Source organism: Moschus berezovskii, chromosome 11 (genome assembly GCF_049115385.1).
Source record: "Moschus berezovskii isolate FMDL1 chromosome 11, NW_MosBer_1.0, whole genome shotgun sequence".
Lineage (NCBI taxonomy): Eukaryota > Metazoa > Chordata > Mammalia > Artiodactyla > Moschidae > Moschus > Moschus berezovskii.
Genome location: NC_142470.1, coordinates 18,692,336 through 18,720,323, shown reverse-complemented (window position 1 = coordinate 18,720,323; position 27,988 = coordinate 18,692,336). Strand labels below are relative to the sequence as shown.

Genomic DNA, 27,988 nt, shown 5'->3' with positions numbered 1-27,988 from the left:
GCTTCTCAGGGATGGCTCACTTTGCCTTACGAGCCTTCATCTCTGGTCTACTCTCCCTGGAAAGTGGAGCGTGGCTTCTTCTACCTTGTACCCACTGACTTCTGCCTCCATGTGCAACCAGCCGAATCAGGTCACTCCCACGAGCCTCTCCAGGTAAACACCAAAGGGAACTTATAACGTTCAGCTTGTCCTTCTGCAGCGTGAATAACACGGTGAAATATTAGCATCTCTGTTTTCATAGTCTCCTTTCAGTGAGACCAGTGAGCAGGGACGAGTCACATGGTTTACCTGCTTTATCTCACTTGATTCTTACGATAAACCTTCTGCATGAGATTCTATTATCATCTCTTTATGTATGGAAAAGGAAGCATAGAGTTTTTGTTGTTGCTTTCTAAATCTTTAATTTTTATAAATTGTCCAAGAATAACACAGCATATGAAAAAGACCAGATTTGACCCAAGGAATTCAGCTCCAGCCATGCTGGACCGCCACCTCACACAGCATCAAGTCCAGTTCTTGCGTCTTCTTGGGGTCAGTTTGCCCCACCAGTTCTCCATGGCATTTTCTACAGGGATAATCCTACTAGGTCTTTAATGCCTTAAATTTCAGGAAAAATTGACGGAGAAGAAAAGGAGGAAAGCTGTCCTTAGGAACTGGGGGGACATAAATAAGGGGAGGAGATGGGGAGCCCTTCAGATTCTCTGTAGCACTGATGGTTTAGATTGACGGGCACAGACAGCAAGATGCCGAGAGGCCAGTTTCCCAGGCTGTGAGCCTCAGGCTGGAACTGAAATCCCCAATAAGCATGTAAGCTCCTAAACTTAGAAGAAAGTCTTCTGGGAGAAACAGTGGCACCATGTGTCCCAGTTGGCAGGGCCTTTGTCCACCTCCCAGAGTTTCCTCTCCCCAGCGACGCACAGGAGCTGCTGAAGTTTGTCCATGGGTCTTTGAGGAACACTGGGAAGATGGGAGGGTTGATAGACCAGGAGAGCTGCACAGCCACTTGACCAACGGGCAAGTGTGCAGTTTCAGCTGCTGACAGTGTAAAAGGATGACATGAAGATGATATGTCCCCTTCCCCAAGCCCTGAGCTCTGTGGAATTCCCGCCACCATCACTCCGCCACTGGAACTTACAGGAACCACAGGGGAAAGTGGGTAAGGGAACACTGACGTGACCAAAATGAGTTGTTACTACCCCAGAAGAGGGAAGGCTTCCCTGGTGGCTCGTGGTAAAGAACACACTTGCAAAACAGGAGACACAGGAGACAAGGGTCTGATAACTGTGTTGGGAAGATGGCCTGTAGGAGGGCAAGCCAACCCACTCCAGTATTCTAGCCTAGAGAATCCCATGGACTGAGGGGCCTGGCGGGCTACAGTCCACAGGATTGCAAAGAGTTGGACACTACAGTGACTTGGCATTCATGCAACCCAGAAGAGGGAGGGCTAGTAAAATAGAAAAATAAAGTTACAGTTTTGGCATATTTGATTTCTGAGAGTCATGCTGCTTCACTAGGTTTTCTCACCTATACCTTTAGATCACCTGATCTACAAGGAGGGTCTCTGCAGGTCTCTAACCTGCTCTCAGAGCCAAATACAGCTTAAGTCATGTAGAGTAGATGCTTGAAAGGCTCCCCGAGGGTTCTCAGAGTTAAAAAAAAAGAGAGGTGTTTGCCTTAAGTAGGCTTGCCATCTAAGTATCTTGATGATGACATTGTCTGTGTATTATTTGAAATACTTGCTGAAGCCTAGCGCTGTCGGTAGGCACCAGGATACCTCTCCAGCTTTTCATGACTAAATAGAGGCAACTTGGGACACTGGTTTCCTTTCCCCCTGGGAACCGGTGCTGTGCTTGTCTCCCTGATGGGGGTCTGATGAGGAAGGCTGCCTGCTGGTTGCCCCCCACAACGCCTGGGAGGGTTTCCAGCGGCAGACTCCTCCCCCACCCCCACCTTCTTTAGCACGGGATTTTGTGGAAGCCACTGACAGGAGGAGAATGTGGGGGCAGCCAGAGGTCTGGATCAGCCTTTAAAGTTTGAAAACAAACACCAGAAAGGAGCCAAATCGTTTCATAGCCTTAGTTGCTTAAACGAGATTAACCAGCACCAAACTGCCGAAGCCGAACTCCAAGGTCATGAGCGAGACACGCTGCGCGTGGAGCTGTCTGTGTTCTGCCAGCCACTGGTTGTGTGCCCTCCTTCTTGGAGCTCAGGGTTTTCTTTGCAGTGGACACAAGTAGCATCTACCCTGTGGTGTTACTATAAGGTCTGAGTGAGGAAAGCCCTTTCTATCTAGAACTACTTAAGAATACAATCTCAATGTTGAGAGCTAGACTGTTATTTGTTTTCTGTGATTGTAGGGCTCAAAAGTAAAACCTGTTTAGGAGTATGTGTGAATCTTTTAGAAGTCCCTCTAGAAAAGATACTTGGGAAGATTAGCCATTTCCATCTACATTGGAGATTCTGGCCTTCAAACTGTTTCTTTTAAATGCAAAAGAGCATCTCGGTTCCACACACCTTCAGCCCTCGGGTTTCTTTCTCAGTCATCCGTTCGCTCACTCATTGGCCCATTGGCCTGGGACCACTGAACCTCCATCAAGATGACAGTCCCTGTTTCAGACTCTGAAATCCACTCAGGTCCTGACAAGTTGAGTACCAGCGGGCCCCAGGCTGGCAGCAGCCTGATGCTCAAACCCTTTCAGGAGGGTCAGAGGAGGTCAGGGTGGCGCCCTGGTTAGGAGACCAGCACTGCCCCCAGGGAGTTACAAGGCGAAGTTATGTGAATTCTGGCATTGAACAGCATGGAGAAGAATAGCAGAGAAGCCAGAACCAGTCTTAGAGTCTTCGGAACAGTCTTAGCCTCCCTGGCTCTCGCTTGGGGCTGGAGACAAGGGACAAAGCCACAGGATGCCTAGTTGGCCACGCCAGGAGAGGAGCGTGACCCCAGCCAGCAGGGTTTCTGGGCTAGCACCCCAGGCTGTCTTGGATACTAAGGATCAGGACTCCATTCCTATGGAGGAGTCCTCCTAGGACCTTGGCACCCTCTTCCGCCAGGAACTGGACTCTGATGGTCTTACTTCCCTACACATCCTGACTCTATGCCTCCTGTCCTGTTGCTGGTCTGCCGCCTGGGACCTTGTCTGCTGCCACAGACCCCATCCCTGTTCGGGCAAATTCCCAGGTTCCTGGTCTTGTCCTGGCTAATAAGCCTGTGTCCAGTCCCCTGTGGACAGAGTTCTGGGCTCAGAACCTCCTGGGCCTGCCTCCTGGGGGGCCATCCTAGGCCCGAGGTTCCAGCCCATCTCCCACTGTGCTTTATTCCTGCTCAGAGCTGGCTGTTTCTGCTCTCCATAATCTCGAACATGGTATGCGCTTTTGTGTTTATTACTAATGTTTGTCTTTCCAAACAAAATTGTCAGCTTCCTGAGAACACGGGCCATGCCAGTTCTTCTTTCTGCTGAGTTCTCAACACCTGGCACAAGGCGTGTTTGCTGAATGAATGAATGAGCAAAAACAAATAAATGAAGATATGCACACGACTTCATTCAAAAAAATGAATTTTAGGCGGTCTCCTTTCACATCTGTTATTTCCCTTGATTCTTGAACAACCTCAGATGGCTCGGACTCCTTTTTAAACCTGAGAGGGAAGGCCCAGAGAATATTAATGGCTCCACTTGCTGGAGGCCACGTGGCATGTCTGGGCAGAGCTGGCTAGAACCCAGATCCTGGTACCGGTCATTCTAACCCTTTTTCAAAAGTCAGGGGGTGTGGGGCAGGAAGGGTCCCAGGCCTGAGTGCAGACCCATCTACTATAAATAGTAACAGTCATGTCACATTCTTTACAGACCCCCTCCCCCAAACCCGGGGCCTTGGGGAGAGGTCCGTGGAGCAGGAATCTTTGACTTTGACATTCCTGACATTTCAGTGTCTGCCAGCCATGGAGACCGCAGTCCTGAAGCAGTCCCTGGGGCCGCTGGCCAGCTGAAGTCTTGGAAGAGCCTGAGGGCTAGAGAGGGGTCCCTAGAGCCCCCAGGGACCTTCTAGACTCTCCCTTACCCCGCATTCCCATGACTCCAGCACCCACACCCTGGGTGCTTTCCTCTTCTGCTCTGCGCGGACAGCCCAACCACCGTTTAGCTCTTGGCTGTGTCTACATCTCCACTGTGGAGGGAGAATTTCAAAAATGACCAGCTCTTATTTGGGATGATGGGGCTTCAGGCACGTGTCAGGTTACTCTCCCTGTCCCTCCTGCCCTAAGAGGGTGTGTGCGGCCCTCAGCCTGGCACCCAGACTCTGTTGAGCCCCCTGAGTTGCACCTGCTCCTCTCGCCGGCCCAAGGCCTGCTCCGGCCCCCGGTTTGCCGTTCTCTCTCCTGGCTTCAGACGCCCAGCTCTTCGGTTCTGCCCGTCCCCTCCGTGCCCCATCCAGGTGGCTCCTGCCTGCACCCATCCCTGCTCTGCACTCTTTCATTCTCTGCACAGCTGGGGTCCCCTCTGTTCTCGTGACCGAGTCACAGGCTGTTGCAGGTCTGCAGCTCAGCTGAGACAGCAGAGGCGGGTGACAGAGGATGAAGTGGTTGGATGGCATCACTGGATGTGAATTTAAGCAAACTCCCGGAGCTGGTGAAGGACTGGGAAGCTTGGTGTGCTTCAGTCTGTGGGGTCACAAAGAGTCAGACACAACTGAGCAACTGAACCGCCACAACGAGCTCAGCTAAAGGGCCTGTGGAGTTTCCTGCCCCTCTGAAAACATCTGAGAGTGCTCCTGTGGACCACCCGTACTGAGAGGAGCCCACTGCCGGGGACCTGGGGCCGGGCCTGACTGTCCTGCGGGGCTGCGTCTCCCTAGGGTGTTGCAGTCCTGCTGGGCAGGTCCCGAGCAAACCTGGGACTAGTAAGCCCAGGAGGGAAGGACAGCACGGAGGATACCCGCTCTGGGGAGGAGACCTCCCCCCGCCAGGGGCTGTGTGTGGGGCCTCCTTTGCCAATAAGGAAACATTTTCATTTCACTGGACCCCAATTTATCCCTCAGTGTCGGAAGGCAATGGACCCTGTGTCACTCAGACCCCTTTCTGCTTTCCATATGATTTAGGCTGTTCCTATGGCGGGTGGCAGTTCATAGGGTTGCACCAAGTCGGACACGACTTAGTGGCTGAACAACATCACTTAGACTCCTAGGGCACTGTGAAGACAGGGGCATCTCTGGCACATTGCCCCCCCCAGATTCCCCCCATGTCCCAGGGCTCCCCAGATGCCTCTCTAGGGGTCTGGCGGGGACCCAGCCACCACAACTGCCATCACGGCCTAGAGTCATTTGCACCCGGAGAGACGGAGAGACAAGCAGGGCAGAGGTCCCTGTGGGGAAGGGATGGTGCTGGTTGGACCCTTCAGAGCCCTCTCCGCCCCCGCCCGGACTTCTCCACGGGGTGGGGGCAGCAAATGGCCCCTTGGTTGTGTGCTCTTTGGAGACTGTTTGCTATTTCACTTCCTGGCCTTCCTGCCAAGCGCCCTCTGGCCTCCGGAGCAGCCAGGCAGGTTCAGCTGAGGATTCTGACCACTGCTGCCTGCGTCCCCAGAATATCAAGCAGGCCTGGGAGGCTGCAGTCAGCGCTTCCCGTCTCCCCCGCCCCCGCCAGCTGCCACTTCTGCTGGGGGCCTGGCGCATCGGCTCTTCCCAAACCCAGACACAGGAATGGATTTTGGTTTCATCCACCTCTCGAGCTCATGATGGCGTGAGCGACAAGAATAACAATGACAGGGAAGTGGGCAGGGAAGTCACACCTTCACACCTGCCAATCTGTCTCCCAGAAAATATGCTCCTGGGCTGAGCACATCGCTGTGGGCAGTGCTTTCCCCTGCGCTTCCCTGACTTCAGGAAAGAGGCAGCATTGATTACAAAGGAGCATCCAAGCTTCCAAAGTGATCATATGTCCACTAGGCTTCCCATCTTAGTTTTATCTTACTCCTTAATATAGTCATGTTTACTTTGATGTGCAAGTAATATTTTCAATCACTGACTGACCACTGAATTTACCGATTTCACCCAAAATCTTGGGGTAAATTTGACACAGCAGGAAGACGCACTGCAGCCACTCTGATGTGGCCCCGCAAGGACCCAGTTTGAGAAACAAGGATAGAACAAACTAATTTCCTATAGAGGGCTCAGCCATCACCTTGCTCTCCCAATTTCTCTAGGTGTTATTCAGCCACCCACTCACCACAGGTGTTATGTACATATCGAGACTCAAACTCCCGACCACCCCCTCCATCCTGCCTCTGACACCTTCCCGTTTATTTTCACATCTGAAGTTAAAAGGTTCAGAGCTCAACAAGAGTGTAGGTAAATTTCTCCAAGGGGGGCCTGCTTTCAGTAAATATTCACTCTAGATGCACCGGAGTGGGAATGAGAGATTTTTAAGGAGATGGTTTAAGGGTCTTGGCTGCTGCTGCTGCTACTAAGTTGCTTCAGTCATGTCCGACTCTGTGTAATACCATAGACGGCAGCCCACCAGGCTCCCCCATCCCTGGGATCCTCCAGGCAAGAATACTGGAGTGGGTTGCCATTTCCTTCTCCAATGCATGAAAGTGAAAAGTGAAAGTGAAGTCACTCAGTCGTGTCCGACTCCTAGCGACCCCAGGGACTGCAGACTCCCAGGCTCCTCTGTCCATGGGATTTTCCAGGCAAGTGTACTGGAGTGGGTTGCATTGCCTTCTCCAGGGTCTTGGCTAGATGTGCCTTAAAGGTTCCTCTGCTTTAGGATCTCAAGAGTAATTAACAAAAGGGCTTGAAGGGATTACAGCCCTGGCCAGCTGGGTAACCAGGTGCAGGCCCTGTGGCTCCACCCTGGAAGACTAGAGCTTCGTACATACTAGAACTCAGCCAAGTTTGGGCCGTCTTGAGCGGCTCTATTTCTGAGAACTCTGCATCTTGGGATGTGTATGATTGGGCCACCAAGACAGATGTCCTCTTAAGCTCTGTGCATCCCTGCTCAACCAGTGCCTGCTTCACGTATACCTCCTCGCACGTCTGACCTTCCTGCATACTTCCTACATACCTTCCCAACTACTGATTACTCGAACTTTAGTTCAGAACATCTCCACCACGATAGCTTATCAAAGGGATGGTGAGGGGCGTGGTTTTCTGCTAGTTTCCCTGGTAACTGATGAGTTAACCTGGTGACAATTCCCCTTAGAACTGATAACCTCTCCCTGCCCCCAGAAGCGAATCTTGCTGCCATGTCCTGCCCGCTGTCCACTGCACAGAGTTGGGTGTTGCTCCAGGAACTTGCTTGAGATGCGTGGTGGTAGTTTAGTCACTCAGTCGTGTCCAGGTCTTTTGTGATGTGGTGGACTGTAGCCCACCAGGCTCCTTGGTCCGTGGAATTCTGCAGGCAAGAATACTGGGGTGGGTTGCCATCTCCTTCTCCAGGGGATCTTCCCCACCCAGGAATTGAACCTGCTATCCTCTAGAGAAGGAAATGGCAACCCACCCCAGTATCTTGCCTGGGGAATTCTATGGAGCAAGGAGCCTGGAGGGCTACAATCCAGGTGGCCACAAAGAGTCGGACATGATTGAGCAACTAAACAACAACAAACAGCAGTAGAAGCTACAAGGCCGGCCCTGCGTCCTCCAGCCCACATCTCCTGATTCCCTTATTCCTGGGGCCAGCAGCATCTTACCCATTCACCCTAGAGGTGCAGGAAAAGCATGCCATCCTGGTTGAGGGGGACCCTGGTGACCTGCTCCTCCAAGCAGAAGCGATATGGGGTGCAGGCTCCAAAGCTAGTGAGCACGAGGGGTTCAGCGATCCCTGAGCTCCCCCAGGGCAGGGCCTGCCCCCGGGTCAGAACTGTATCTCCAGCACCCAACATCATGCCCAGGCAAAGTAACTGCCCATAAGTGTTTGTCAAATGAATCAATCAGTAACATGACTTATGCCTTAAAAATTAATCACTGTAATTCACTATTTTGTTGTTCAGTCAAGTTGTGTCTGACTCTTTGAGACCCCAGCATGCCAGGCTTCCGTGTCCTTCACTATCTCCCGGAGTGTGCTTAAACTCCTCCTTCCCTCAATCTTTCCTAGCATCAGGGTTGTTTCCAATGAATTGGCTCTTCACATCAGGTAGCCAAAGTATTGGATCTCCAGCTTTAACATCGGTCCTTCCAGTGAACATTCAGTGTTGATTTAGGATGGATTGTTTGGATCTCCTTGCAGTCCAAGGGGACTCTCAAGAGTCTTCTCCAACACCATAGTTCGAAAGCATCAGTTCTTCGGCTCTCAGCCTTCTATATGGTTCAACTCTCACATTCATACATGACTACTGGAAAAACCATAGCTTTAACTACATGGACCTTTGAAAGCAAAGTGATATCTCTGCTTTTGAATACACTGTCTAGGTTTGTCATAGCTTTCCTTTCAAGGAGCAAGCGTCTTCACCATATCCACAGACAAAAGAAAAGAAACTCCATGATCATCTCAATGAGTTCAGGAAAAGCACATGACAAAATCCAGCATCCATTTATTGCAAAACAAACACAAAAACTCAACAAACTAGAAACTGAAGGAAATGTTCTCAATCTGATAAAGAGCCCTGTGCAAATACCCACAGGTAACAACACACTTAATGGAAAAAGGCTTAATGCTTTCCCCCTACAGTAAGGAAAAAGGAAGGATGTTTGCTATCACTTCTTCTGCTCAGTATTGGCCTGGAGGTCCTAGCAGAGCGGGAAGGCACAGACAGGAAAAATCAGCATACAGGTTGGGAGAAAGACAACACCGTTCCTATTTTCAGATGACAAGATTGTAGAAATTCCTGAAGAATCGACTCCAAATTAGTAGAATAAGTGAGTTTATCAGGGTCACAATATCACCGTATACAAACGTCAGCCAATCATATTTCTAGATTTTATTAACGAACAGTTTGGAACTGAAAAAATTCTGCCCTTTAAAATAGCACCCTAAATTATAAAATACTTAGATATAAGTCTGACAAAATTGTGCAGAATCTGTATGCTGAAAATATTAACAAAACACTGGCTATGTACACATGGGTCCTGGTTAAAGGGCATTCAAGCTGACATTATATTTAGTTCCATTTGTTGAAATGTGTTTGTGGATTTGCAGTCACATCAGTGCATATTTAAGATCATTCTAGCTGTTTCCGTATAAAAATGACTTCCAGGAATAATCCTATCATCCACCTACACAGCATTATGACCTAGATTGTTTACAAGTAAAGATGTGTCCCTCTGTGCACAGCTTTGGGAGCATGTGTGTAGCCATTGATGAAATAAGGTTTGAAAATACAAAGTCAGCTTGTCTTTGGAATATGTTTACAATGATCAGATGTATATTCATGAGCAGAAAATTTGTTTTCTATTGATGCCTAACCAAAACAATGATGCCTAACCTTTTATTAAAGGAACGTACTAGATCATGTAGCATATAATTATTTACAAACGCATCAAAAATATTTTTGATAAAGTCATCAGAATTCCTGTGAATATATTTATGTGTTAAGTTATATGTTGAATGTAGTCCAATGATCAGGAATAAAGAAAAATAATTAAAACATTTCAGTCAGCCATATTAGAGGAAAGGCTGAATTGTTTTTCAGTTCTCTCTGTAGTAAATGATATTACAAGATTATTGCTACAGCCAATGCAAGAAGGCAAGAAAAAGAAACAAAAAACTTAGAGTTTGAAAAGGTAGACATAAAACTGGACTACTTGCATAGTGTGCTGTGTGTGTGTGCTCAGATGTTCAGCCGTGTCCCATCTTTGGGACCCGATGGACTGTGGCCTGCCAGGCTCCTCTGTCCATAGGATTTCCCAGGCAAGAATACTGGAGTGGGGTGCCATTTCCTCCTCCAGGGAACCTTCCCAACCCAAGGATCAAACCTTCATCTCCTGCATTGGCAGGTGGATTCTCTGCCACTGAGCCACCTGGGAAGTCCAACTGGATATTAAATATTCAACATTATTAGGTGCTATGGTCACTTATATAGTTAATAGTGGAACTGAGATTAGTCCAAACAAGATACTTTTCTTATAACATATCCTGTATCACATGGCTGTTTATTAACTGGACTTTAAAGGATTACTGGATTTAAATGGCATTGCTGGGAGTTATCATAGATGGTCTACACTCTCAGCTTTATTTTTTTATAAGAAATGAAGCATCTTAATTCCCCTTTCCTGCTCACTCCATCACAATACCTGTGAGTATTCTTTGGAATCTCAGGTATCTTAGTGTGCTTCCCCTCACAAAAAGTAGAAGTAAGCCACGGGCATTCCAATCACCGAGGTAGAAAATTGTCCAGAATTGTTGGCTCCATCCAGTACCCAAAATAGAAGGACATCCTGCTGAACGTGTATCTTTGGCCAGGATTTCAGAGCCACCAAGATCCATCAAATGACTGGACTTGTGTTATATACATTGTTTAGCATAACTTCCCTGAACCTGGTAGCAACCAAGATCTCATTAAATGGCATAAAGGAAAAAAAAATTTAAATCCCATTATCTCCTAAAGAGAATGTTTGGAAAAGTACTCAAAGATGAGGCAACTAAAAGGAGAATCGTGTGTCTTATTAATTAGCACATCAAAGGACTCTGTCCAGTAGATTTTATCACAGTGAATGTGGTTTTGGATGTGAATCAGTGCTTCTTGAATTTTAATTAAATCAGTCAGCAAGAGATAATTATATGTGGTTCCTGAGCGACAGTGGAGACAGGGCCCTCTTACATAATCTAATTTTTATGGAATCATACTATCTGAGAGGACATTGGGAAGGCCTCATGTCCTACTAAACTTGTTATTGCAAAATACAGTAATGCGACCAAGAATCTGTATGCAACTTTGTGTTTGCAAAGAGGGTTGATTCAGGAGCTGTTTATTAGAATGAGTTGGGGTAGGTTAATTTTGTGATCAGCTGGCTTGGTCAGCACATTGGAGAAAGCATAGCATTTGGAGGGACTTATCTGGATTCAAACCTGTGCTTTGCCAAATCATGACCTGTATGATCTTGAGTAAGCAACCTGCCTTCTTAGCCTCAGTTTACTTTTCTGTGGGATAGCAATACAAAAAGCATATAGAGGTTGGACTTTGTGGAGGCCACGTGTATTCTACCTTACGGACTGCACTGAACACAGTAACAGAAGATAAGCCTTCTTCCAGCAGAAAAAGAGTAGAGAAGGGGAGAAAGCCCATCGTAACATAGAGATTTCTGACTGTTCAAGTAAAGAAGCTGACACGGGGACAAGATCAAAGCTCCTTCAGTTAGTACGTAGACTGTGGTTAGTGTACTGAAATTACACAATGATTTATTTCATTCCTTTTTGTTTTATCATTAGCACTCTAATCATGGTATGTAAATCCATACAAAAATGTTTTCTCCCTAACAACCAAAAGAATGCAATTAAGGTAAACCTCAGGGAACTTTTACACTAAATTATCAAATCGTCTAAAAAGTAGTAATGCTCTGTGCTGGTAAAGATATGATGAAACTGGATGTTTTCATTAGACAGAAGCCTAATTAGAAAAATACTGATGTTTGTTCACTGCCATCTTCTCTAATAAATCAAAAGCTATATGTGATTAAAATATCCAACTACAAGAGAATGTCTGAAAATTATATTTTATCAACATGAAGACTTTGAAAATAATGATCATTTGTTAAGAGAGTATAAACATCACAATATCTTACAATATAAAAATTTTAAAGCAAACAGCAAAAGTATATGTTTGGTATGATTGCAACAACATGGAAATGTTCATATATGGCCAAAGAATGGAAAACAGGTAAAAATTAAAATAATTTTTGTATTAGGAAAGTGAGATTACAAGTATTTCCTCAAAAATTTACTTATGTTGTTTTTAAAAGAGAAAAGTCTTGATTTCCTGTCTATCTCTGTGGTGTGTTTCACTGTCCTTTAATAATAGTAAAAGTCATTGAAGAAATATTTCTTCCACTGAGTTTGATTAGCTGACTAGATAATGTAGTTAACATTAATATAGACTTTGTGGCTAAAATGTAGTCAGTGAGTTGAAAAGGAATTTTCTGGGTAAATTCACATTTTAATTTACATTATTTCTACTCTGCCTGTATCCTGCCAGGAGTTAAAGGCTGTGAACTTACTAATATGGATAATTAACTCTCAGTAATAACTGTATGTTTCTAAGTCTGCCTACAGTTGTAAAGTCAGTTTCAGTTAACTTTGGATTAGTTTTTTGCCTAAAGTACCTTAGACTTTTAACATGGTTATATTATTGTTGTTTAGTTGCTAAGTCATATCCAACTCTTTGTGACCTCCTGGACTATAGCTCACCAGTCTCCTCTGTCCATGGGATTTCCCAGACAAGAATACTGGAGTGATTTGCCATTTCCTTCTCCAGGGGATCTTCGGATCCAGGGATCAAACCAACATCTCCTGCATTGGCAGGTGGATTTTTACTGCTGCACCACCAAAGAAGTCCAGCCAAACTGTAACACAGCTAAGTCAGTCAGTTCCGTCAGTTCAGCCACAGCTAAAGATAGAACCAAAATAAGATTCCCTTGCTAGACAACACGATTCAGAAAAATAAGGAGTGGAGAGGGAGTTCGTATACCTCCTCTCAGAAGCATCACTAACCAGAAAAAGGAGTTTTTATCTTTAATTTATGTATTTGGCTGCATCAGGGCTTAGCTGCAGCCCTTGGGACCTTTCGTTGTGGTGAATGGACTCAGGAGCTGTAGCATGTGTGGGCTTAGTTGCCCTGCTCCTGCCTGTGGGATCTTGGTTCCTAGACCAGGGATCGCACCTGTGTCCCCTTCATTGGAAGGCAGATTCTTAACTACTGGACCAAGGAAGTCCCAGGAAGGAGCTTTTTAGTAGCACGTAACATTACTTTGCCAACCAAGGTCCATCTAGTCAAGGCTATGGTTTTTCCCGTGGTCATGTATGGATGTGAGAGCTGGACTGTGAAGAAAGCTGATCGCCGAAGAATTGATGCTTTTGAACTGTGGTGCTGGAGAAGACTCTTGAGAATCCCTTGGACTGCAAGGAGATCCAGCCAGTCCATTCTAAAGGAGATCAATCCTTGGTGTTCATTGGAAGGACTGATGCTAAAGCTGAAACTCCAATACTTTGGCCACCTCATGCGACGAGTTGACTCACTGGAAAAGACTCTGATGCTGGGAGGGATTGGAGGTGGGAGGAGACGGGGACAACAGAGAATAAGATGGCTGGATGGCATCACTGACTCAATGGACATGAGTTTTGAGTGAACTCTGGGAGTTGGTGTTGGACAGGGAGGCCTGGTGTGCTGTGATTCATGGGGTCGCAAAGAGTCGGACACAAATGAGCAACTGAACTGAACTGAACTGAACATCCCAGGGGACAAAGCACTTGAACATAAAGATATAATATTAAGATGAATTTTATTTGTCTTCTCATATCTGAGTTTGATTTAGTTCTGAGTTTTTACCCTCAACATATTTAATGAAACCTGTAAAGCCATGTTACCATTATTAGCTCTTACTTATGAGAAGTATATCCTGTCCCTTAGCAAACAAATCCAAGGACTTAGATTACATAAAGCAATGGGCTGTAGTTTTATAATCATTACCCACTTTTAGCCTGGGATCTCATCCTGGTGGTCAGGAGGAGGGTGAGAATCTAGACTCAGCTGTGGTCAGTAAATTTCAGTGGATTCTGTCTCAGCTGCTGCTCAGCCCTGTACACTCTCCTGGAAGAATCTCATGTTCCCTCAAGATTTTCACCCCCACCCCCACCCCGCCCCCCATCCACCAATGGCCCCCCTCTCTCTCCAAGCTCAGGCTTTACATCACACTGCCTGTGTTTTGCTGGACATCTCCCAGAAGCCCCACGGACATGTTTAGCTTCATTCATAGGACACAGACCCATCCTGGTCTCAAACGTGCTCTTTTGCTGTGTTCACGTATCCTATCCACTCCCACGCCCCCACCCGGCATCCTTTCTCTGAGACACACCAGGATGACCATCTAGCCCACCTGCTTCGACACCTTACATAGTTTAGAGCTCAGATCCCTCTGCTCCACCCCTGCTTCTACTTCTTTGGTTCAACGTCCCCACTTTTCTGCCTGTGCAGCTGTGGCTGGGGCTTCTTCGTGGTTTACAGAGCGTGCATGTGTGCTAAGTCACTTCCAATGTGTCCGCCTCTTTGCAACCCCATAGACTGTAGCCTACCTGGCTCCTCTGTCCTGGGATTCTCCAGGCAAGAATACTGGAGTGAGTTGCCATGCTCTCCTCAAGGGCATCTTCCTGACTCAGGTCTCCTGCATTGCAGGCAGATTGTTTACAGCTAGTGCCACCTGGGAAGCCTATGGTTTACACGAACTTGGGGCAAATATGTTTTAGCGGGGCCCTGTTTGTATACACAACTTGATTAAAGATGTATTACAAAATTTATAGACTACACAACTTTTAGTGGTTTTCCAACAAAAATTCAGAATTATTGGTAGAAAAGAGGTGCTTGTGTTTTTGTTAATGGCCCAATTAGTGCCTGAGAAGAGTCTCTGTATTGATAGAATCCAGGTACCATCTCTTCCTGCAAAGCCCCAGGAGCCTAGAGGGCAGTACATAGTCAAACATACCAAACATACTGTCAAACATAAGCGAGCAACATGTGAGGGAACCATCTGCGAAAATGTACCACAGAAACAGACTTTCCAATACTTTTAGATCTTGAAGTTACTGGACACAGACTATAAAATAACTCAGCTGACTAATGGCCTACCAAAATGTCCACATCCTTAGCAGATCTATTTTGCAGTGTGAATCAGAGAATTATTCTCAGGCCCTAATCCCATAACCTGTTTCTTCAGCTCTCCCAGTGATTCTTTCAAAGATCTCTAGCCCTTTCTGGTAAGACTAGCTGGAGCAGGTTCTGCCTTCTGCTGCTAAGATCCTAACCTATGCTGTGATTATTCTGATTCTCATATACCCACGGTATCTTGTTTGTTCTTCTTGACTGCGTATGGGATCCTCGGAGTTGTGTTATTTTTTCCTCAGTGGTTTATAGATTCCACTCTGTTGTTTAGCTTCCAGAGTTACAGATAAGAACCTGATGCCAGTGATTCTACTTCCTTTGTAAGGAACTTGTTCTTTCCAGTTGGGAGCTTGGAAGGCTTTATTTTTAGGTGGATACGTCATCACGTTAGGATGACGGTCAATATTTGGAAAATTTAGCAGATACCACTAAGAGATGTGAGGTTTCTTTAATTACAAAGGATGTGAAAACTTTTCTGCAGAAATGGCTCCACAAGGAGGAGGTGATGGCTCTTCAGGGTCACAGGTGGATGCGCACCATTCCAGAACCCCTGGATCTTCATAGACGTGCCCACTGCCTGTTAGTCGCCTCTTGTAGTGGCAGCCCACCGGGTATGGGAAGCATGTCTTTCTTAGGCTTTCAGAACACTTTTCTGGTCTTTCTGGATTCTTCCAGAAATCTGCCTATGTGCTCCGAGGGCACGACAGGTACAAACAACAGCAGCACATTCTTGACTGTTCGGTGTGTGACTGTTTGAATAAAAAGGTCTCCAGGCATTCCTCAGTTTAAACCATCTCTTGGAAGAATTTCTGCTCTTTGGAGTAGTGAAATTTTATGAGAATATGCTCAGATGTTCTGTTCTTCAATCTTGCTTGATTTGGGGGACTTAAAAATTTTTGGCTTTACCTCTCATCATTGAAAAATTTCTTCTCTTATTTTGTTATCATTCTTCTTCATCTTTCATATTTTTCACCTTCCAGGGTTCATATTTCTCCCTGTTAAGTTTCCTAAATCTTTCCTACAAGCACCTTCTTTAAAAAAAAAAAAAGTTTATTTTCAATTGAAGGATAGTTGCTTTACAATAGTGTGTTGTTTTCTGCCATACATCAATATGAATCAGCCATAGATATACATTTGTCCCCTTTCTCTTGAACCTCCCTCCCACCTCCCAGCCCTCTAGGTTGTAACAGAGCCCTGGTTTGAGTTCCCTGAGTCATACAGCAAATTCCCGTTGGCTATCTATTTTACATATGGTAATGTTTCTGTTTCAATGCTACTCTCTGAGTTCGTCCCACCCTCTCCTTCCCCTCCATGTCCATGTCTTCATCTCCTTGCTGCCCTGCAAATAGGTTCATCAGTACCATCTTTCTAGAGTCCATATATATGTGTTCCGTTCCGTTCTGTTGCTCAGTCGTGTCTGACTCTTTGCGACCCCGTGGACTGTAGCCTACCAGGCTTCTCTGTCCATGGGATTCTCCAGGCAAGAATACTGGAGTGGGTTACCATTTCCTTCTCCAGGGGATCTTCCTGACCCAGGGATTGAACCTGGGTCTCCCGCATTGGAGGCAGACGCTTTAACCTCTGAGACACCAAGGAATTGTTTTTCTGTTTCTGATTACTTCACTCTGTATAATAGGCTTTAGGTTCATCCACCTCATTAGAACTGACTCAAATTGCATTCCTTTTCATGGCTGAGTAATATCCCATTGTTTGTACCACAGCTTCTTTATCCATTCATCTGTTGATGGACATCGAGGTTGCCAAGCACCTTCTTTTTTCCGATGTGATTTTCAACTTTATTTTTGCTCAGGATTTAGAAGAGCCTGTCTTCTGTCTTATCAGCCAGACCATGACCCAGGCCTCAGTGAACACTCTTTATCAGTTTGGCTATAGAGTCCCCCCACCCACTGCTGGTTTTATTGAGATATAGTTGACAGATAGCACTGTATACATTTAAAGTGTACAGCATAATGATTTGACTTCTATGCGTCATGAAATGATTAACATAATAGGTCTAGTGGACATCCAGCATCTCATACAACATTAAAGAAATAGAAAAATACTTTTTCCTTGTGATAAGAACGGTTAGGATTAACTCTCCTAATAACTTTCACCTATAACATACGGCAGTGTCCGTGATCTTTATCATGTTGAACCTTATACACCTAGTACTTGATTTATCTCGTAACTGGAGGCATTCTTGACTCTTCCATCCAGTTCCCCCTCCCAACACCCCTACCTCCGGTGGCCACAAATCTAATCTCTTTTTCTATGAGTTTGCTAGTTTTCGAAGTATAACTGACCTACAACACTACGTTAGTTTCTGGTACAATTCTGGTATAGTTTCTGCTACGTTAGTTTCAATGTTGCAATAGATTTCAAAATGATCATCATGATGGCTTGCTGTCATCTGTCACCATGCAAAGATATTATGCAATTATTGATTATATTCTCCACACAGTATGTTTCATATCTGTGACCCACTTATTTTGTAACTGGATCTTTGTATTTCTTAACTTTGCTCACCTATTTCCCTCTCCCCCCCATCCCACTCCCTCCCCTCTGGCAACTACTTGGTTGTTCTCTGTCTCTATGACTCTGCTCCTGTTTTATTGTTCATTTGCTTTGTTGTTTAAAGTCTACATTTAAGTGAAATCATGAAATATATATCTTTCTCTGTTTGGCTTATTCACTTAACCCAATACCTTCTAGGTCCATCTGTGTTGTCAAAAATGGCAAGATTTCACTTTTTTTTTTTAATGCCTGAATAACATTCTATTTTGTGCATGTGTATATATGTCTATCTATCCCATCTTCTTTATCCATTTACCTACCAGTGAGTACATACGTTGCTTCCATATCTTGGTTATTGTAAATAATCCTGTGATGAACATCAGGGTGCATGGATCTTTTCAAATTAGTGTTTTCATTTTCTTTAGATGTGAATTTCAAAATTTAAAAAGTATTTCATTGTAATTCTCAAAAGTCTATCCTGTGACCTAACCGAACCTCCGGAAGTGCTTTTTTGTTAAGTTATGATTGACTCTTCCAAGAATTCATTTTCAATGGCACTTGCCTGCTTTGAAGGGGTCCACTGGTCGTCCAGTGCTGAGCAATGATTCTGACTCCACACACTCCTGGCTTTGAAATTGTGAGAGTTTCATCACTTCTTTTTCTCTAGCTTACTTCTGATTTCTATTTCCATATATACAAGTATATCCTGCCTTCATTCTCAGCAAGGCAAATCTTTTGCTTTTCTAAGAGGATGGGAAAAGGAGGTGAAGCTCTTGCAGCATCTGACCAGCTACTCAGTCATGAGTAAGCACCAGCCACCTCCTCATTCTCAAACCCAGCAGTCAGTCGGAGCACCCAAGGGTGCTCCCTTTCAGGGTGTGACTCTTCTGAAGGCTGGCTATTTCATCTTCAATCTCTCTATGTCCTAATTAATAATGACTGAATAATTGGGGACACTTACACAACATTCCTAGCCTATTAGGACCCTCCCAAGTTGGCCATTTATGCTGTTAACCTTTCACTGTTTATAGGTGCAGTTTCAATGCCAGAGTCTTCAGAGGCCATCTGGTAGGCAATTAACTGGTGTGCTTCAAGAGAAAGGAACAGCTTTTGAATTTCTCTCAGAGCTTTGAAGCTTCCACCTATGGGGCAAACTGTTCCACAGAATTGTTTTCTGAAAAATGGTGGTAGAAGCCAATTGGATACTGCTTTTATGGATCAAGATAACTGAGGTCACATTGCCAATAGTACCACCTCCACACAACCCAGGTTGGAAAGAATAATTTCTAGATCTTCCCCCCCATCCCGCCACAATAAAATATAGGCTTTTCAATCCTACAAGTACAATTTTGTTTAATTCACAGGAAATTGCTTTGGCGTAAGACCCAAAACTATCTGTGGAACAATTTACCCATGATGATTTTTAACATGTCACAGTGGAAAATGGGACTCACAACCTTTGGAGAGTCTCCCAAATGAGAGAGGACTTTTGAAAGCAGTGCTAGTGTGAGGAAACCATAGTACAGCCTTGAATTTCAGACCCTTCCTGAACTTTCTGGCTGAACTAGCTTACACTGTGGATTTCATTTTATGATGCCAGGTTAATAGGGTGAAGTTTGGTAGAACCTGCTGGTTTGTTCAGTAAGTATCTGCCTTTCTGAAAGGGAAAAAGATGAAAGGCATCATTTTTCATGTGCTTGTCATAACCTTGAGTCTCTAGTGGGCTCCCTGGAGGTCATTGCACACAGCATGGTGGCCCAGCAGAGCCAGAATGGATTCTCCTGCAAGGATTCCTGAACTCAGATCCGACACTTTGAAACAGGGAAGCTTCTCCCTTCCTGTGATCTAAACCTCACTGAGTGGATGTCACAAAGTGATGGCAATGTGATTGGTGAAAATGTACGTTCTTAAGAGAGGTGATAGTGTTAATTTGGGCTTCCCTGGTGGCTCAGCGGTAAAAAGTCTGCCCACAATACAGGAGACCTGGGTTTGATCCCTGGGTCGGAAAGATCCCCTGGAGGAGGGCATGGCAACCTACCCTAGTACTCTTGCCTAGAGAATTCCATGGACAGAGGAGCCTGGCAGAGTATAGTCCATAGGGTCGCACAGAATCAGACATGACTGAAGCAACTAAGCAGCAGCAGCGTTAATTAAAAAATTGTGTGGAGATTGTGATAAAGGGAGGACGACTACACAGACATAAATGCAGGTTTCCCAGAAACCAAGGGTTGACCACCTGGTAGTATCATTGCCGGGCGTGAGGACCCACCAGGGAAAAGCAGTGTGCCTTTGCCACTCTTATGGGAGGATGCAGCTTAAATTCACATCCCCTGCATGACTGGACCTCACTTTGGAGACTTCTGACTGTCTGCCTGCCTTTGCCCCCTGCCCCTACCCTGCCCGCCCCCCACCGCCCTTCGCACAGAATGTTTACTATGACTCTGGATCAATCAGAAGTCAGTTTCCTACCCATCACACCATTGAGCAGACCCGGGGGTCAGGCCTGCCTCAGGTCTATTTCTGTCCTTCAGGAGAAATTATTTTCCTACAAAACCCCTTTCAGGCAACAAAACAGCTGCAGCCTCCGTTCATTCTGGGCTGTGGAGCAAGGACCGCAGTGTCTTTGCTTTGTCCCTTTAACGTACAGGCTTTCCTGATAGTTCAGTTGGTAAAGAACCTGCCTGCAAGGCAGGAGACCCTGGTTTGATTCCTGGGTTGGGAAGATCCGCTGGAGAAGGGATAGGCTACCCATTCCAGTATTCTTGGGCTTCCCTCATGGCTCAGCTGGTAAAGAATCCTCCTGCAATGTGGGAGCCCTGGGTTCGATCCCTAGGTTGGGAAGATTCCCTGGAGAAGGGAACAGCTACACACTCCAGTATTTTGGGCCTGGAGAATTCCATGGACTAGATAGACCATGGGGTTGCAAAGAGTCAGACAAGACTGAGCAAATTTCACTTTAACATACAGCCAGGGAGCTTGGGTATTTGAGCCTCTCTTTTCTGTCCTCAAGGAAACTCCCTCTCATCTCCTTTTCCTTGGGAAGACGCTGCTTGACCTCCTGTAGTAACAGCACAGAACAAGGAGAGCATCCAGGCGTCAGACAGCTGTTATCAGTGTGCCAACCAGTGGATAAATCTGACTGAGATGACACTTGCAGAAATCAAGTCTTTCCCCCAGAAATCATGTTGATAAGGCAGAGTCGTTGCTGTTGTTCAGTCGCTCGGTTGTGTCTGACTCTGCAACCCCATGGACTGCAGCCCACCAGGCTCCGCTGTCCTTCACTATCTCCCGGAGTTTGCTCACATTCATGTCCATTGAGTCAGTGATGCCATCCAACCACCTCATCCTCTGCCGTCCACTTCTCCTTTTGCCTTCAATCTTTCTCCTCTTAAGGCAGAGGAGAGACCACTCATCATCTTCCCGTCTTCAGAGCTGTGATCGCCAAACCCAGGTTCCAGGCAGCTAGGGCTGCACCGGGTCTGTATGGACCACACTGCTGGACATGAGGCCAGCTGAGAAACCCCCGGTCTAGAATGGGGACTTCATTATAGAGGAAGGAAGACCTCCTTATCCAGGGGTCCTCAACCTCTGGGAGCTAATGCCTGCTGCTGAGGTGGAGCTGATGTGATAACAGAAATCAAGTGCACAGTTGTGAATCATCAACAAACCATCTGTGCCCCCTGCCCCCCATGGAAGAATGGTCTTCCACGAAACTGGTCCCTGGTGCCAAAAAGGCTGAGGACTGCTGCACTTACCAACCTCAAAGCATAGGCTACAATAATTGACCCAGAACCGCCAAGTCCTCCCACTGTAATCAGGGGGTGGGATCTGTTACCATAAAAAGGTAAGAGAGGTGTCCTAGGCAGAGAAGAGCTACCACATGGATGGGTTGCAAAACTTGCTTTTCCTGCCGGCTAAGAAGGCAATTTCCATCTCCACAGAGGCCATGTTGATCTACTGGGATTGCCAACCAGCGCAGGGTGTTCAACTTAGATGAGCAGTTAGAATCCAAGTGTCAATAGTTTTAAATAACTGTGTGGAGAAGACTTGTTCTACCAGGAAGTAATCACTAAACAACTGACAACTTGCAAAATCAGTCTCCATTCAAATGTCACTCCTCCTTGATATGAGCATAACTATCCCTGATCACTCCGGCTGTGTCTTCATCAATCTCTCACAAATTGTAATTGCACATGGAAATATAATGCAAATCCCATGAAAGTTGTTTGTGAAGTGATATCGTCGAGTTTTCAAAAGATGTTGGATTTTGATGAAGTTGGTGATCTGAGACTGGAGAACAGCTGGTACCCAATGAAGGAGAGGGAACAAGTAAAAACACAAGAACACTGCTTGAAAGGAGGGGGATTTGAATAACAAAGGATTAAGAGAACCCTTTTAAACCTTGGGAAAATTCATGAAGCTCTGAAGTGTTTTTGCCAAAGTGCCTCTCTAAGATCATCTTTTGAAAGTTGAATGGGAAGTGAAGGGCTTGTTTGGTTACATGGCAAAATAATGCCAGTAAAAGCCATCAACATTTAGTACTTTTTTTGTTCATTCTAAGAGGTAGTTTGTCATGGCAATTATAAGTATTAAGTATGCTTTCATTTTTCAAAATAAAGTCCCAACCTTTTTCACTGTTTTCTGTAAAAATTTGGTTTGTATTTTATGGTAGCTCAGTTGGTAAAGAATCCGCCTGCAACATAAGAGACGTAGGTTTGAACCCTGGGTCGGGAAGACCCCCTGGAGAAAGGAATGGCTACCCACTTCAGTATTTTTGCTTGGAGAATCCCATGGATGTAGGAGCCTACTGGCTATACAGTTCATGGGATTGTAGAGTCGGACACGACTGAGCAACTAACACTTTCTTCCTAGTGTCAGTTATCTTCAGATAATGATATTGCAATGATATATGTAGTTGATGTGATGCATGTAATACATGACACAATGATAAATAATTAGAAACGCTTAAACACAAAGACTGAAATATAATTTTTTTCCCAGTTACTTCTTGTCAACTTTACATTCTTATAATCAGCACATCCAAATTGTGAGTGAATGAACATGAATCAGATGTCTGCAGATTTTTTACCTTGTTTTCTAAGACCATAAGTAAAGATGTGTGTCAACTGTGATTACCAGGTGAAATTAAGTAAACTTCTTAAAACCTGCAGTGTTGCATAATGCCAGTTTTATTTTTTTTGGGGGGGGGGGGGTCTTTGTCATTATTTAGCTGTATGACCTTTCACAAGTTACTTCCCTCCTCTGGGCCTCAGTTTCTTGACCCATAAAGTTTAAGGAGGCTAAAATAGATCATAAGTCTCAACCCCGGTTAGACATTAAAGTTACCTGGGGGAGATTTTAACATGTATTTTCTTTTAAAAGCTCACAGCCTCCCTCCCTCTCCCTCCTTAGATCAACTGAGTCAGAATTTCAGGGGGCAGTACTCAGGCAAGCTCCTCAACTGACCAGTAGGATGTGAAGTCACTGAGCCAGGCGGTTCTTACATCCATTCACTTCCATGGTTCATTTTCTTAAAGTTCAGTTTTAGTCCCAGGGACATAGGTAGGTGCAAAGGAGGTGTTTATATAACCCCATCTCATTGGGGTTGGGTTTTAAGCCTTCATCACAAATAGCTTCCTGATTAACAGTGAAGTCTAGTGGGGGAAAAAACACCACCACTGTTCTTGCTACATTTTCCGTGAACGCAGTCTTTCTCACTTCACACAGCACCGTTTCAGTGAAACAGGGTTGCTGCCACCCCACCATAGAAATGTCCTCCAGCTGCTGTGAAGAAAGTGAGGTGACAGACAGAGATGGGACCAGACGCACGAACACCGTGGACTGAAATAGTCTTTGGACTTTTCTTGGCCACTGTTGGCCCCTGGGCTCCCATGCTGTTGATCTCCCCTGGGTCATGGGAAACCGCCTGGTGGATTTCTGCGTGGGGACGAGCACCCGGCACTGTCAGGTCCCAGACCAGACCTGCTGGGCAGTACTGTCAAGATGAGCTTTTGTGCCAGTCGACTTCAGGCACACTCTCTTCACAGTAGATTCTGTACAGAAATTAGACTGAAACCAGCACAGTTCAATTCCTATTACTGGGTTCCCATCTTTTTCCCCTCTTGGAAAATGAGACTATCTGAAATTATTTACTGAAAAAATAAAGGAAGATTGAGTGATAAAGATTTTGTGGCAGCTTCTTATGATTAATTGTCACAGACGGACCCAATGACAAGCAAAACTGAGTCAGTCTCTGGTGAGCTCTTTTTGACTAGGCCTTGCCTTTAGCCTGGGCTTCCCTGGTGGCTCAGATGGTAAAGAATCTACCTCCAATGCAGGAGATCTGGGTTCAATCCCTGGGTCAGGAAGATCCCCTGGAAAAGGGAATGGCAACCTACTCCAGTATTCTTGCCTGGAGAATCCCATGGACAGAGGAGCCTCACAGGTTATAGTCCATGGGGTTGGAAAGAGATGGACATGACTGAGGAACTTTTTTGTTTTTTAAATTAAGCCTGCAGAGTCCAGTTTTAGCAAGAATCCTGCTAAGTTGTTTTAGTAATCACCCTCCCATCTTTGATATTTGACCAAATTCCTCCTTCTCCCCAGCTGTTATTATCTGATCAGCCTGGCCTGACTTCATCAAGAGTCCTGCTTGGCCAGTTTGTCAAGGCTCCCCCTCTTCCCCTCCCCCACCAAGTCTTCATGTCCCTTGTCAGTAATTTTGCATCCACTGACCCTCTCATTCTGTCCCTTGCCTATAAGAAGACTTATCCTTGCTGTATCTGGAATTCAGCCCTAACTTTCTCCCCTGTTGTAATAAATTCAAAGTGTGTTGGTTGCTCAGTCATGTCTGACTCTATGCTACCCTCATGGACTGTAGCCCACCAGGCTCCTCTGTCCCATGGGATTCTCCAGGCAAGAATACTAGAGCGGGTTACCATTCTTTTCTCCAGGGATCTTCCCAACTCAGGAATCAAACCCAGGTCTCCCACATTGCAGGCAGATTCTTTACTGCTGAGCCACCAGGGAAGTTTAATAAATTAACCTCCTATGGAGAAGGCAATGGCAACCTACTCCAGTCCTCTTGCCTGAAAAATCCCATGGACGGAGGAGCCTGGTGGGCTGCAGTCCATGGGGTCTCGAAGAGTTGGACATGATTGAGCGACTTCACTTTCACTTTTCACTTTCACACATTGGAGAAGGAAATGGCAACCCACTCCAGTGTTCTTGCCTGGAGAATCCCAGGGACGGGGTAGCCTGGTGGGCTGCAGTCTACGGGGTCGCACAGAATCGGACACGACTGAAGCGACTTAGAATGCAGTACTGCTGAAAAACCTCTCTATGGTTAACAAGTGTCAGGAGAATTTTAACAAAGGAATATATAGCTCAGCGCTGTCCAAGCAAGAGCTGTGGAATATTAGCCCCTCAGGATGTTTATAAAGATTGCAAGCTTGGAAAGAGGGCCTGGGCTTTCACAAAACCAACAGTTTCCTTTCCTGTAGGACTTTTTGAAAGATTCTTTAAGATGTTAATGGACTTGGCGTCTTTCCAAAAGTGGGATATAAAATACAGAGTTTCCCAAACTTCTTTGATCTCTTTTTATAGAAGCATCTGTTATCTCTAGGTTCCAGTATTGCACAAATCACATTTTGTAAAAGCTAGAATAGAGTGACTCAGTTAGGGGTTTCTAATAGTTTTATCAAGTATGGACTCAGAAATTGACTGCTTGAAGATGACCTGTTCGAAGCCTTTCATTGTGTAATAAATAAGCAATCCAAGGTCTAGAGAAGTTACTTGGCCAGGTACCAGGCCAGATACACAATGAAGAAATTAAAAGAATTAAAATTTGGATGCCCAGACTTGAGTCCCTACTCTTTAAGCTAAATCCTACTGTTATTAATCTATAATTACAAATCAGCAAATGTATCTAAATTTGCTGCTACAATACCTGCCTCCTGCTCAGAAATCAGGATTATTAGTTAGCTGGTTTGCTCAGGCTGCCACACCAACAAACAACAGACTGGCTTAAACAACAGAAATGTGTTTTCTCACAATACTGGGACTTGGAGTTTGGGGGTTTAAGGAGTTAAGAAAGGACTGGTCTCTGTTTAGGGAGTCAGATTCTTTGAGATTGGGAAGGGCAGGTGAGAAGCAGGGACTACAGTTGGATGGGGATAGATGGCATGGGGCACATGCCAGAAAGAACTGAACACGAAGGGCTGTGACCACGGAGTTCACTGTGGGGAACTGGTATTAGATCTCAGATGGTCAGATGGCATCACCAACTCAATGCACATGAATTTGAGCAAACCCTGGGAGATAGCGAAGGACAGGGAAGCCAGGCGTGCTGTAGTCCCTGGGGTCGCAAACAGTCAGACACAACTTGGCAACTGAACAACATTAGATCTCAGGATGACAGCAGTGTACCTGGGATGGCTAATGGACACCGCGCCCATCCTCCCTTCTCCTGTTTAGGTACTGAAGTTCTAAGAGTGTCAGCGGGGCACAGAGAAACCCAAGCAGTTACTACAGTTCCCAGGCTCCTTGCAGAGCTGTGTGAACAGGGGTGATCTAAATACTTAGAGACAACGCTGTGTGACCTCGAGCTTCTTTTTCCTCCTTCCTGTGAGCCAAAACATGAGCATGGACGGAGGTGAATCAGCTCAACCATGCTATGAGAAGAAGCCCTGGGAGGGGGCTGATGGTGAAAGGGACTCAGAGGAATGGGTCCCAGGTCACTGAATGACCCCACAGGGCAGCGCTGCCTCATTCATCCAGGACCTCACTGCTGGACTGTTCTTGAAAAAGACATTAACTTTTAACTTTTTAAAGCCACAGTGTTTCAGAATCTTTTTGTTACAGCAGCTTAGCTTATACTCATACCTTAGATCTAGCAAGTAAGAGTTTAAGATAAACTATGTTATGAAGAGGACTTCCCAGGTGGAGCTAGTGGGAAAGAACTCGTCTGCCAGTGCAGCAGATGTAACAGACGTGGGATCCATCCCTAAGTCAGGCAGATCCCCTGGAGGAGGGCACAGCAGCCCACTCCAGTATTCTTGCCTGGAAAATCCCATGGATGGAGGAGCCTGGTGGGTTACAGACCATGGGGTCACAAAGCATCCGACATGACTGAAGTGACTTTGCAAACACGCATGTTATGAAGAAATTTAAGTCAGTTTAATGTTTGCTGATAAAGCATGCTAATACAATTTCTTCCTTAAAAGTCAGTTACAATTGATTTTATTTTTAGACCTAGGAAAACCATTAAGTAGATTATATTTTGATGAGCCATAGTACTTTTTTTTGGACTAGAGTATGGAAATCTTTTTGGCAGAGGGAGAACACTTTATGCTGACATACTTAAAAAGAATACATCATGTTTTTTCCCCTTCAGTTTTATAGAGGTATAGCTGACATACCTGTGGTATCTTGTAGTGGCAGAAGATAAGGATGTGTTAAAACAAAACAAAACAAAATCAAAGCCCACATTGATCGAGGAATGTCACAGGAACAAAGGAAGCAACTGAAAGAGCATCCAGAATTCAAAGTGGAAATGATTTGAGCAAGAAAATAAAATCGTTCTGGAACCCAAAGTATAAAGTAAGTACTCATGAGTCCATACTGATATAAAAAATGACTGAATAAATGAATACATGAGGGAGAAAAGACAGATCTGTTGTGCATAAGAATTCCAAGTGTTTGATGTAGACACTCTGCCCTTTAGGAAGTGGAGCATAACCTCCTGAAGTGTGGGCTGAACAAAGAGACTTCCTCCCAAAGAGGACACTGTGGACGAAGGGGAAAGAATGATTTTACAATGAGAAATCTAACAGATGTTACTTCAGCTGGGCGATCAAGGTCGACGTCAGCCATGATAAGTCTTTATTTATGGTCAGTACCTTTGATATGATGTGATGGAAATGGAACTTGATTTTTTATGTCTTTCCTCCTTCAAACCTAAGAACCCAGTATTATAATGAGGAAAATGCCAGACAAATCCCACTCAAGAGACTTTATAACAATGCCTGACCTTAAAACTGTCCAGGTCTTCCAACACAAGGAAAGTCTGAGAAACTGTCACAGAAAAAAGGAACCTTGGGAGACAGGATAACTAAATATGATGTGGTATCTTGGATGGGATCCTGGAAGAGATTGGGATGTTAGGAAAAAGATAAGAAAATCTGAATCCAGTTTGGGATTTGGTTAATATTATTAATTCAGTTCAGTTCAGTCACTTAGTCATGTCTGACTCTTTGTGTCCTACAGCACGCCAGACCTCCCTGTCCATCACCAACTCCCGGAATTTACACATGTCCATTGAGTTGATGATGCCATCCAACCATCTCATCCTCTGTCGTCCTCTTCTCCTCCTGCCTTCAATCTTTCCCAGCATCAGGGTCTTTTCTAATGAGTCAGTTCTTCGCATCAGGTAGCCAAAGTATTGGAGCTTCAGCTTCAGCATCAGTCCTTCTAATGAATATTCAAGACTGATTTCCTTTAGGATGGACTGGTTGGATCTCCTTGCAGTCCAAGGGACTCTCAAGAGTCTTCTCCAACACCTCATTTCAAAAGCATCAATTCTTCGGCACTCAGCTTTCTTTATTGTCCAACTCTCACATCCATACCTGACTACTGGAAAAATGATAGCTTTTGACTATATGGACCTTTGTAGGCAAAGTAATGTC

At 45.3% G+C, this 27,988-nt stretch overlaps 1 long non-coding RNA gene across 1 annotated transcript; it reads left to right on the top strand.

Moving 5' to 3' along the window:
- The first annotated feature begins 3 nt into the window (after positions 1-3).
- Positions 4-27,569, top strand: LOC129539454 (uncharacterized). Its single transcript, XR_008682455.2, has 3 exons — positions 4-153; positions 26,739-26,903; positions 27,028-27,569. It is a non-coding gene; the product is annotated as an uncharacterized LOC129539454 (long non-coding RNA).
- The last annotated feature ends 419 nt before the right edge of the window (positions 27,570-27,988 follow it).